This window comes from Siphateles boraxobius, unplaced genomic scaffold, assembly GCF_051911475.1.
Source record: "Siphateles boraxobius isolate OS27281-9 unplaced genomic scaffold, OSU_SipBor_1 2, whole genome shotgun sequence".
In the NCBI taxonomy this organism is placed as follows: domain Eukaryota; kingdom Metazoa; phylum Chordata; class Actinopteri; order Cypriniformes; family Leuciscidae; genus Siphateles; species Siphateles boraxobius.
The window spans coordinates 6,494,016-6,507,950 of NW_027508810.1; positions in this window are offsets into that span (position 1 = coordinate 6,494,016).

Consider the following 13,935-nt stretch of genomic DNA (forward strand, 5'->3'; position numbering starts at 1 on the left):
TATCTAAACTTATTTCCTTAAATCCTTAAAAAGTCCAGATTGAGAGAACCTGAAATGACCTGTTTAAACTGTAAATGTTTTTAATTATTTGTGTTGTATAAACCTTTATAAATGTAATTGATTGTGTTTTTGCTGCCTCTTGGCCAGGACTCCCTTGAAAAAGAGGCTTTTAACCTCAATGGGACTTTCCTGGTTAAAGAAAGGTAAAAAAAAAAAAAAAAAAAAAATCTAATATGCTGATTTACTGCTAAAAAAATGCTTACTGGCATTGACATTTCTCTCACTATCTCATAAAAACCTGCATTACTGGAATAATTATATGCGGTTCACTGTGTTATCGAATAAAAAGAGGGCTAGAGAGATCAACTGTACTGTTTTCTACATTGACTTCTTCATCTTAAACTTCAAACTGTTTATGTGCAGACAGACCTACAAAGTTATTCTACTCTTATCTCTCAATCAAGACTTGAGCGTCAGTGTGAAGGCTGGCTAATGTACTGTAGTTACTGCGAGTACAACTCCGGGTCCTCAGATGAACTGAGTAAAGTTATAACAGTCTTGCAGGGCTTAAGGACCTCTTGATAACCCCCACAGTCTGTCACATCCTAATGTCATTTGATAATTGCCTCTGCGCAAGGATTCACCAAATGTGAAATTACATCTATCTTCTCTCCGATCTTAATGCATCAGTGACATACCTTAATTCCCATCCCATTTCTCTTTTTCTGGGAGGCTTTTAGTTCAAGACAAAGTGGCTTTTGAAAAATGGCATGGCTCTCTATATACAGGAATAAAGTAATGATTCAGTTTGACTCTAGTGTGGTTGTTACATAGTTCAGTCCTGCACATTCCCTATTTCAGAGTTTCAAACTGGGGTTCGCGAAGGAATTTGTGAGGTGATGAAAAGCTAATAATTAATTAAAGCATAAAAATGTCAAATTACAATCAATAAATGGCTTTAAGAGAGCTGTGAACATGCAAATGGTTTGGTAAATGATTAAAATATTAACTTAAAATATCATCTCTGAATCAGCAATAATGATGTCACACAACATCACAGAACATGAAATATTAGTATTAGATATTAAATACAAATATCTATAAGGCTAATCAGTTAAACTATTTCGATAGTCACTTTAGACATTTTACTAACTATAAGTAACTTTTCAACTACATGTCAACTAACTGTCATTAGAGTATTAGTAGGCTGTAGTAGACTGTCAGTAGACTGTTAGGTTATGGTGGTAGGGTTCGGGTTAGGAGAACAAGTTGACTTGTAGTTGATAAGTTACTTATAGTCAGTAGAATATTATAGAAAAATAAAGTGTTACCAGATATTAAGCAGAAAGTCTACTAATACTCTAATGACAGTTAGTTGAAATGTAGCTGCAAAGTTACTTATAGTTAGTTGAATGTCTAAAGTGGACTATCGAAATAAAGTGTTACCGGCTAATCTATCAACATATCCCCTTCTCTGTAGTATTATTTATATATTTAATCATTATTCATTTATTTAGCGTTTTTTCCTTTTCTTTTCGTTCTCTCTCTCCTTGATCATCCATTTGGTGCAAAACTGGGACGCACCAGGGAGTTTGCTACGAGTGGACAGTTGGGGTAGAAAAATATATATATATATAAAAAAAATGTATGATTACATGGGGAAGGTTATCGATTAATAAAGACTTATTTTTGTTCGGTTCATTTCGCAATATAATGTTATGACCTCAAAATACGATAGTGCATGATTTGTAAATAAATGTTGTTTGCATCACATAACTAACTCCATGTGTATGGCTTTTCTTGTTTAGTAAATTGCTCAGTAGCTCACCTGGTACAGCATTGCTCGGGTATGAGTTCCGTGAAATATGAGTCATGATAAAAAAAAGACTTGCAGAAGAAAGCTGAAATGGCATGGTTGTTTCAGCAAATGTGTTTTTGTTTCATGTTTACTGTTGTTAACACTATTGGTTTACCAACGTAATCAAATATTTAGGATAAATCTGAACAAGTTTTTAAAGCCAATCACTGGACTTCTCACTTTGAAAGTGTCGCAAAACATGCAAGAAGCAACTTAACTTGCAGAAATATCGGGTTGGTTTAAAACCATTGTTTTGGAGCAAAGAACTATGGTTTGTATTTTAGTAGGCATTCCTTCACTTTTGACTTGAATGCAAAAGAAATCATTAGCATTTACAAAAATTGTGCATTTCTGACTATGTTCAAATGTGGTTTAAATGATCGGATCACAAAACCTGTATTTTGCACTGACCACTTTTGATTCGATTGCCCAAGATGGATGTTGTCCTGTTTGCACATCTTAACAGCTCATGTATGCATATGTATCCAGGTGAGGTATAACCTCGGTATGATTGACAGGTGTCTTCTTCTTCTTCTTCTTCTTCTTTAGGTGCTTTATGGTGGTTGGCAAACCAGCTTAAGGTGCATTTACCGTCACCAACTGGACAGTGTGAAGCGTTGGCAAAGAGTAAAGTAAATAATAATTATACATTATTTGTGGTTGTCACATGAGTGATAGATGTTACAGCCTATTAGCCACAGTCCCTGGCCTATTTAAAGACTGTTTACACTACCTGGTCTTTCGTCATTGTTAGCTCCGACCCTTGGCCCGGGCTATAGCCATTCAACGCTGGGCTAGGGTTTGGTTGGCAGCTCCGCTGGTGTTTATTTGGTGTTAAATATTTATTAACGTGGACTTGTGCTGTTTGCGATAACCTATGTGTTCTTCATTCCAGTTGGGGTGTTTTCATGTTTCATTCATATGTGTAAGCTGCTGTGAGCAACCGTACACCTATATGCGGTTTTGTGATGATCACCTGGTACGTAAAGTTATTATTTTAATTAAATATTTTACTCAATTGAGCTAACCAACTGATGTCTGTTGTTTTTAGCAGGATATTGATTCCTTTAAGGATGCACTGTCTTAATGAGCGCGTTGGGCTGATCGTTTTCTGCATAAATACCATTAAGACGCCGCTGCTGTTTTGCTGCTGTGTTTTGTATGTTTTCAACGCTACAACCATTTGATCCGGTCACTGCTGCATGTGCCAAAGTTGTGAACGTGGGCTCTCTCTTCAGTCATCTTACTATTGGCTGCGTGTGTGCAAATTTGTATGTTTATTTACTTTTTTTGTTTTTGATGTTGATTATTTTGTAATTTATTAAGTTGCAACCTTGTTGCTCTTTGATTTGTTGTTTTGTCTACAAGTCAGTGCTCCCTTTGTGGTGAGTGTTTGGCACTCAGAATTTTGTTATTATTTGTGGCTAGTGTCATTTGTTCAGTCTATTCATTAATCTTTTTTGTTGTTGTTTATTTTAGGCTGATGGACCCCTGGTTGGGAGGCTAGCTCTTCTTGCCTGTTGTTGGTGGTATTTCAAGCATTGAGTGCGGTTTGCCTCTTATAACCGCTTACACCTCACTGGGTCTGTGTGTATGTATGTATGTGTGTGTGCATGTGGCTTTTGGATTAGATACCTAGCTAGCCAACCCCGCTACGGGTAAGCCTCAGCCATCTTAATTTAATTTATTTTATTGTGTGTGTTGTTTGAGTGACATTCTGCCTTGCAGTAATCTGGAAGTTTTTATCTATTGATGTGAACTTAATAAACTAACTTTTGAACTGATATCCACATCTCTTTGCCCTCCATAGTAACGAACCTGTGTGTCCTATTTCCATTGGGTAGTTAGTTCCCCATTTCTCTGAAAAGGGGTGGCGTAGTCAGCTTGTCATATTTAATTACCACCTAACGATTTGGTATTTGTCAATCGTTTACCGCCACGCTACATGTATAAAAAAACGAATTCCAACACTATATTCTGTTAAACATTCCTGTTTCCCTTAGGTACCTCATTAGATCACTACTTTCTGTGTTGCTAAATATGTTGTTAAGTGACAACTTATTAATTTCTCAGTAACTTAATAATTCTGAAAGATTCATTCTTTCTCTATTATATTTTGTACAATGAATCAACAAGTGCTCAACGGTTTCTGACACTACACATTGCGCACAATTTTCAGACTCTCTTAATTAACAGAATAATTAAGTTATGTAATGTCCTATTCGCAGCCTCAATATTATGGAATCTTCCTTTCTGCTTCCGTATTTATTTCTCTCAACCCCAACTTTATTATGAATATTATAAAGATGTCTACCTTTTATCTCCTTATCCCATTTTACTTGCAACATCGTGTTTAGAGCAGATTTTATTTATACTTTAAGTTCAGTCATACTGAATGCCTTTTGTCTGTTAAATGGAGAGGCTTATTACCTTATTTGTTTTTAGTCAGCATTGTGAATCTCTCTCGTGTTTGTTTTTAATGAGCATTTTTATAAGTAACTCTTCTTGTTTCTTGTTCGGCAGGTTTAACTGCACGTCCAGGGGTTTCCTATGACTTTAATTGGAGCCAAATGCACATTAAGTGTTATGACTTGCACTGCTGTTTTATTTTTTTGTTGCTTTAGTATAGTTTTAACTTGGAGTTTTGCTAGATCTCACCTTGGTCCTTTTTGTTATATTTTTGTATGTTTGTGTTAGTCACTGACACAGCATTGCACTGGCCTAAGTGGGAGTTAGCTGGGAGGCTACGTTTATGCAATTTGGCCATTTTTGTTCCTTAATTTGTCATTGAATTGATTTGATTGGCATGTGTTCCTTTTCAGTGAATTATTTACTTAATTTATTTTTGATCATTGTTGATCAAAGTGTAATTGCTTTTTGGGTTTATTTAGTTACACCCCGAAGTTTGTACCTGTTAACTTTTGTTTTGTGTGTAGAGTTAAATGTTAAAGTGAGAGGGGTTGGCCATGGTTATCCTGTACTGGTGTGTCCACAGTGCTGTGCTTAACGTTTTGCTTTGCTTTCACAATGTGTGTTGTGGGTATTGAGTGTGGGGTAGAAATCTGAGGGTCTCTGCTGGCCATATTCTTTTATTATTGTACCTGTGGATTTGTATGTTATTTGGTATTGTCTTTGTGCTGTGATTTGAGACCTTTTGTGAAGTATTGTATTGATTCACTTTTTATAAATTGAATAAAGTGATCTGTCTATACATTTTTGTCCCTATCTCCATGCTCACCATCTCTGGCAAGAAACCTGCGAGCCCTTGCATAAAGCTGTTATTTCCCGGGGTATTCTGGGTGGTGTAGTCAACGATAGGATTATTGTTTCCTTTGTAAGTTCTCCTACCTGATCTCTCTTGCCACACATACATTGAAAAGATAAGCATTAACATTATGCTAAATATCATCTTATGTCTTAGTCACTCAGGTTTGGAACATAATGAGGATGAGTATAAGAAATCATAACGGGAGAAATAATCCTTTAAATCCAGGTGTAAATGGGCTTTAACCAGCACACCTCAGTGTAGATGGAGTGTAAATGCTTCAGCTCTGAGTTCGTCTGTCTTTCATGGTCTCTCCAGCAGATGATGCTCTGTCTCTCCTTTTATATGACAAGTAGAAGAATTAGCCTTTTAGAAAACCCACATTAGAGTCTGGTCATCCTCTTTATTACCTGCTCAGAGTCAAACCAATGTGGTATAGTATCAAGGAAGGGAAGACCACAACATTTTGCCACTGCTTCAATATGGATAATGTGGATCAATTTGTTGCATTGTTGCCCTCATGAGAATCTGGAAATGTCTACACCGAGTACCTTTTTAGCTAATGAGGAAGGTATACATACACCATCGCTTGGGGATTGGGATACGAAAGCTTTGCTTCCTTAATGAACCCGGGCAGCAATGTGTTCAATGGAGTTTTCATTAAAAACTACGGAATTCCAATAACCACTGTTGAGCTGGACAATGCAGTGCATCACTTTTACCACATTATTACCTCATTAAAGAGCAAAGTGCTACACCAGAGACAGAGAAAACTGTGAGATTCTTGAAATGGTTTCATTTCTGAAGCACTGTGGATGGCAGAAATGAGGACCGATGACTCTAACAAAGAGCCATGGGGTCTGCGACGTTCGCCTCTTTCAATGAGGAAACACCTGAGCAGAATAGAGTTATAATTGGTGGACCAATAAATGAACTGGTCGAGTTTAAGTGGCCATATATTTTGGTAGGTTTAAAAATATAATTTTTCTTCCTCTCTCTAATACTTTTATTTAATATATTCTGGTGTGATAACTGGTTACCATGGTTCCTTTGATCTAAAAGCATAGATAATTAAAAAAAGTGATTGAGAAATCAAATCAAATAAATGATTGAGAAATCAAGAGGGAAAAGTATTTTTCATGGCGAGATGCATATTTTATGTAAGCATAAAATACATTATAACTATATTGAATTTGGGACTCAATTCAGCAAAGTCCATCTCAGGGTTTGATTGTGTATTCCACTGAGGACCAAATCTGAAGATCTGAGAGGAATTGCTCTTGTCTCAGGAGTTGGAGTTCACTAGGTTACAACAGTGCCTTGATTTGAAAGGGATCTTCTCAGTCGATCGACTGATTTTTCTTGGGTGTTTAATATTGCTCACCAGAGATGCTCTGTGGAAGAGGTAAATAAATATGACTTTGGATCAATGTTGAAATGAATTAATATCAGTTACCTTGGAAACAGCATGTGATATGTAGAAGAGAAAATACATCTAAGGGGTAAAAGTTCAGTTGCATTCACCTCACAGGAGTGCACACTTACAACACTTTTGAGATCCTTCATTTTACAAGTTATTATAGTAGAGAGGAGGGGACTGAGACATGAACAGGCTGGATTTGAGCCTTCCAAACAACAGCTTTTATAAGAGTCAATCAATGGCGTGAAGCTGTTTACCCCCAGATCTATTTATTAAAAAATACATTAAATGCATATAAAATGCAGGGGAATAAAGTACAAATTTTAGGGTTATACAACTCTCCTAATATCATAATGAAAAGAGAAAGCACACTGAAAAGAATGAAATTATTGAGAAATATTTAGAATTATTTTTTTAAATAACCATTTACCAACGTGCAAAACCTTGCAGGGCAAGATCAAATGTGTCAAAATCTTTTAAAATATCACATCATTTGACTTTTTTAATGACAAGGCAAGGTTATTCCAGGTTTTAAAATGTCATGTAGAGAGACTACATCAAAATGTAAATTATTAAGATAATGTATTCACATGTATTCAATGTGTACTTTTACTTGAGTGTTACCTGACATTATTGAAGTCAAGTTAAATCTTTCTTGAAAATTGTACAAAAGTTGTATAAAAAAACAAAGATTACATTTCTAAGAACTTGCACATGTGATTTAAATTAGATTTCCCCCCTCAAGGACACTTTTATTTTTTTCACGTAATGAGCATGTGCACACACTTCGCTGCAGCTCTGACAACGCTTTAATTCTTTCTATTAAGTAATATGAATCTCTGATTGAAACATATCAAATCTGACCAGACATGCATTAAAAGAAATTCTTAAATCTGGCTCATATCTTACAGATAATGCTCACATAATGCCACACTTCATTTTCTGCATTTGCAATATCATTGGAGAAATGCGGGAATAAATTAGCCAACACTCCCAGCAGTGTCACAGAAATTAAAATTTCATCTTTTCCTTTCTGTCTCAGTCTGACTCCCTGGTTTTGGAATAATGTTCAATTAGTTCCAGTGGCAGTGGAAGATCTGCTCTGTTCCAGGTATCAAACCCTGGGGTATGGTTGAGTTTGGCTAAGGTGGCTGGTAATGGTTTGCTTGTGAAGGTGGAAAAAATCAACAACAACAAGCCAGTTGCTTCATTGACGAAAGTGTATGAGATGTGAGGAGAAAGCAAAGAGGGGAACTGAGCTCAATTCAGCACATTTTTGTTGATGACCTCAACCCACCAGCAGCTTTTGCAGGAAGCTAGAGACACATGGTGCAGACTGATAAATGGGTTTTCTGGTAATCTGCAGGTGTCTGATGAAGTCATGGCACATGTTTGTTTATTGAAATTGACTCAAAATTCAAAACTCGCACACACATTTCTAATAATAGCATTGGGGAACTGTAAGGATTTGCATTAATCAACATTTAAAGTGCATCGCCATACAAAACAAAATGTAAAACTCCTCACTACAATGATGACTTTTTGACATTCTTATGTGTGGTATTTCTCTGACCGACATTGACAGGATAGAGGATGATCTGCCTAATAAGACATGGGGGTCATGCCTAATAAGACGTGGATTGCAGCAATGTCCTTGTTTCTTCTCCTCTGAACTGCACAAATCTCAGCCTGTTGGATTAACCCTCTGAGGTCTAAGGGTTTTTTGGGGTCCTTGAGGTGTTCTGACATGCTCTGACATTTGTGACCCTGGATGACAAAATCAGTCTTATGGGTAATTTTTTTGAAATTGAGATTTCTACATCACATGAAAGCTGAATAAATAAGCTTTCCATTGATGTATGGTTTGTTAGGTTAGGACAATATTTGGCCGAGATACAACTATTTGAAAATATGGAATCTGAGGGTGCAAAAAAATCGAAACATTAAGAAAATCGCCTTTAAAGTTGTCTATTTATGTTCGCGATTGTGCTGCATTCACTCACAAATATATATGTTTTATACATTTACGGTAGGAAATTGACAAAATATCTTCATGGAACATGATCTTTACTTAATATCCTAATGATTTTTGGCATAAAAGAAAAATTTATAATTTTGACCCATACAATGTATTGTTGGCTATTCCCACAAATATACCCGAGCAACTTAAGACTGGTTTTGTGATCCAGGGTCACATTTGTGCTTTTTTCAGTTATTTATAAACATGTTAATGGCAAAGGTGTAAATTCACTCTATATAGCACAAACGGGGCTACCGTAATATGTGAGCAACATGTATGCACATGTTTGTATTTTTCAGAGAATAATGTTTATGCGTGGTTATTGAAAAAACTAAAACTTAAAGTGTCTGAAATAAGGCCACTAAACACATACTAAATATGTGTCCACAAGACTTTTGACTAATGAGTGTTGTTGCCTAGAATTTTTGCTTCAAAATGATCTGAAAATCATCCTGCCTAATAATTTACACAAAACAATACATTGATTTAAATTTTATAAGACAGCTTTTGTTTGGAAAGGCAATATGCGTGGAGGCGTGTTCACACCTGAGAAGACAAAGGCCGGATAATGTGCCACATACATAATGAGCTGTATATTAATTAGCCTTTCACACAGGTGTGTCACAGGATCCCAAAGAATGCAAGGACAAAAGAAATGATCTATATATATACATATTTTACAATTAGAAATTGTAACCAATTACAAATAGGTTACAATTACAGCAACAATTACAATTTTAACAATATTTCAAGTGTATTTCTTTGTAAAAAGTATACATTTGATCATACGTATTAAAAAAGGTAAGGATTCATTAGTTTGAATATTGGAACAAACACTATAATAACATCTTAGTTGATAATTCAATATACCTACTTTATTTTTGACAAAACATCATACTATAGTATATTTAAATATGAGCAGAAATGGGTGAACAAAAGCTTACCTATTTAATGTGACGTAGTCTTTTTTTACAGTCAAAACTTTATAATCAATCCAAAACTAATCACAAAATCTTGTCTAAACATTCATATTTACTCTGTAACATATTGTGTATGATATATTAGCATATACATGTGAATTTGCAGTTTGTTGCTTATACAGACATTTTATTTCAACAGATTTTAGTCTATTTTTACTCATCTTAGTAGGCTATAGCAATATAGATTGGATGTGTTCATGTAAACATAACGTTTACTAATGTAGGTGCGAGAGTGAATGAACGGCACAGACACGCGCTGTATAACTGTAGTAAACAACAGCGCGCGCGCCTGTGCCGTTCATTCATCATTTGAGCTACACACAGACACGCAATTTATATTTAAACAGTCTTTTTGCGGTTTACAGTCAGACACTATTCAATATCGTGATTAGAACAAAGCACTTAAGAATAAATGACTTACTACATCAGCTGGATCCGTTGCTCCTCGAAATGAAGCTACCAGCACTTCTGGTACATTTTCCTGGGTTATTAGATAGTATTATTGCTCACAGCGTTGGGATACGCTGTGCACACAGCTGTAGTAAGATACTTACTAAACACGATGCGTTTTATAATCCAGCTGGTGGGCCTTGGCATGTTTGAATGGCTTGCCTTAGATCATTTGCGTTTGAATACCGCGCTCTCCGTGGGCGTGGCACATTAACGCGTAATCAGGTATAATGAGCTGGAAAGAAAAAGACTGACATCTCTCTCTTTTCATACAGATTACATAAACTGAGAATATTTGTTTTTTTATATTAATTAATTAATTTAAAAGCAGAGAGTTCAAGCTTTATTATGAAAAAATACTCGTGCCTGTATGACAAGTATTTGCGGAATTACAGTTAATTTTCGGACGCGTTTCAGAATGGACTTAATTGACAGAGAGAAGGTAGAACGCACATCATGTTTGTTTTTCTTTTTTTGGCGAAAAGGACAACACTTTGTTTTTATTGTGAGTATCCACACAAAAATATAGACACTTATCAGGATCTAATGATGTACAACACTTAATATGTAAGATCAAAATCAACAGAGTATTTTGAGTTTCTTTTGCACTGATAAGAAAAAAAGCGAGTCGACCTCAGAGGGTTAACGGTTATTGGATACTAGGGATTATATACTGAAAGAAAGAAAAAAATATATTTAATTCAGGCTTAAAGAGTTAGATATAGATAAAACGAAAGACACCCTGGGGTCCATTGCCAAAAATTACTTATCTGCTTTTTGAACTGAGCTGTTTTTTCCTCTCTACTTAGTCAACGTATGCCCTTGCCCATTCATTTCATCCCCTTAGTCTCCAATGCGTCTGTCTGATCACTATTGCTAATGCACAACTTAAGAATGAGATACAAGTTTATGTAGGGACTTCAAAGACACCGTCTTTTCCTCTCCCTAGAGAAGTCTGATACTAGCATTATGATTTGCTAATCCTAATAGTGTAGTATCCCTTCAACAATGGGCCTTAGATCTCCTTTGAAGTCTCAACTCAAGCTCCAGGACAAGCAGACTGGCAGATAAAGCTAGCCAACCTTTCGATCCCCCTAAACCTCATTGCTAACTCTTGCATTCTTTTGCTGCTTCTACTGACCAAAAGGAAAGAAAAATCTCAAATGACATCTTGTCAGGATATCTGTTGTTTCTCCTCATCATGTCAGGCTATGTTTGCATGCAACCAAATAATCCGTTAGTAATCAGATTGACGGCTTAATCGAATTGAAAAGCCTTCATATAAACACCTTAATCGATCGAATTGAGCTCAATCCGAATGAAATTTCGATTGGATAGAAAGAGGTGGTTTATTCCTTTTCTAATCCGATCGAGAGAACATGTAAACACTTGATCGGATTGAAAACCGAAACTGAAAGGACTGCGCATGTGCAGTGACGTTGAAATAGTGTGGAACGAGCTGTTCTTCCTGTTGTATAAAGTGTCATATAAATGAGTGTCCTGGCATCCTATAATTCTCCTTTCACTGCGTCTGTGAAGTGGAGCAGTACAATGTCCCACCACTCCTTGTTTCGTATTCTCATCCAAAGACGACTGGTTTTGGGCATTTTTACTACGTGATGAATATAAGCAGCACAGCACAACCAGAAATGGATAAGTATTAACTCTGCTGTTTAAAACAAATAAAGAACCAATGGGTATTATGCGCAAGACAGCAGGAAACTGTATATTTGTGCAGTCTGCGTGTTACGAAGCGGCAGACAAGGAGGAAGCAGAATCCAAATGCAAGCACACATTTAATTAAACAAACAGGTAATCCAGGGTAATCGACAGAAACTCAGAACAGGAACAAGGCGACAGCTACAGGCAACATAACATCAAGAACTCACAAAGACTGAACTAGACACAGGGCTTAAATACACAGGCAAACAAGATAACAAGGGGGCGTGGCTAATAAGAAACACCTGGGAACAATTGACTAGACTCATGGCAAACAGGGAATCACATGACAGACAAGAACAAGGAACAAGACACAAAACCCATACCGTGACACTGCGCATGTAAAAAAATCTATTCCGATTTGAAGCTTGTGAAATATAAACGCGCACATCAACCCAATCACTTGTTTAGTGTCCATGTAAACACTACATTTAGATTCATCAATCGGAATGAATTCAGTCTGATTGAAACAAAAGTTGTGCATGTAAACGTAGCCACTGAGATAAAAATGAGCACTAGACAAAGACTTCTGCCTTTCTGATTTTGTCTCCTGAGGAAAAAACAGTTCAGTGGTATTCTAGAGTTTCAGAAGAGATCTCAACATTGCCTTACTGTGCTCAGATTTTACAAGACAAAGTCTGCAGTGAAACATCAGAGATCTCAATACGAACACAAACATTTCTTAACATTTCTCAAATTATCTGAGCTGTTATCAGCATTAAATATCTTCAAACTCCTGCATGTCAACAACTGTCTTGTCTATTTTTATTTATGTATGAAATTCAGATTACCCGTTCAGATCCAAATTAGACTCCATATACAGTATTAACATGCTTTAGATCTACTCTAAATGCAGCTACAATCAATCGATCAATTAATCAGTCAATCAATCAATCAATCAAAAATCGATTGATTTATTGATAATAATAATAGCATATTTTGTACATTATGATTTTTTTAAGAGATTTAAAATGAAGTAATTAGTAATCATGAATAGCATTCAATAATTTATACAGTCCATAACAAGTCCTAGATTCAATGTTTATGTCCCTGATTAATATATGTTGTAATATTACAATGGACTTAAAATTAGAAAATTAAAAAAAGTAAAACCGTCATACTATTTTTCATGTAGTTTTAAGATGTAATGAATAGAGTTATAGCCTACCATCTAGGGCTGCCCTTCTGTAAACTTACAATAACAAAAAAGGTTGTGCTTTTGTAAAATAATGAAAACAATCAGGATGCGTTTTCTGCCGTCCCGGTTCAGTAAACCGAAACTCAGTGTATACTTGGCCCACAGACTTGATAAATATATTTATAGAAAGCTTCAAATATTAACTTTTAAATTAATCGATTTAAATGGGAAACAAATATTCTCAGATTATATAATCCGTATGAAACTTTCATATAGGCGCGGCCACTACTGTAGGGGATGATGAGTCAGCCTTGTTGACTTAATCTCTGCCATTCATAATTGTTACGTTTGCAGATGTTCTGTGGCAAGCTTTATGTGTGTGTTTGAGCGCTGATTAGCCTACATATTATATAGGCAATTAAAGGCTCATTATTATTATTTATGGCTTACTAATATAAACACGCGATTAGCTGACTAATCGTCTACGACTACTAGTCTACTATAAAAATCTTTAGTCGAGGGCAGCCCTACTACCATGTTTATCTTGCTTGAATCAGACTGTATGATGTGGCACCCACAAAATGACTAAGTGACATCCAGTCTAGCAATAATTTACAATTTGGAAAAGTGAAAAACACACACAAAAAAAAAAAACAGAGAAAAGTGATAGACAAATGGTGTTCTGAATTCTCCAGAGCTGAATGAGCAACCTCCAGGCAATAAGCGTTCTCTTGGGTGTCTTTATCCTAGTGTTACAGCAAGAATCAGAATATTTCAACAGAAGCATCAAGGGCAGTTGACAACTTATTTTTAGCTAATGTGGTCTGGAAGCTGCTTGCTGTTGATGGGAACTACCATTAACATCTCTGCTGGCTCTATCCATGTCATACAGAGAGGGGGTGAACACTTGCAGAAAGGGCTTCTTAATCATGCTGTGTGAAGGCTTAAGCCTCCTAAACATCAGGGCACAGCCCACCTGGCACACTGATGTAGTAATGACAGGCCATTTCAACACCAGTACTGATCTAATAATACACCACGCTTACACTAAAGCAAGTTTGCCTGACCGCTGTCGGAAGTGTCAC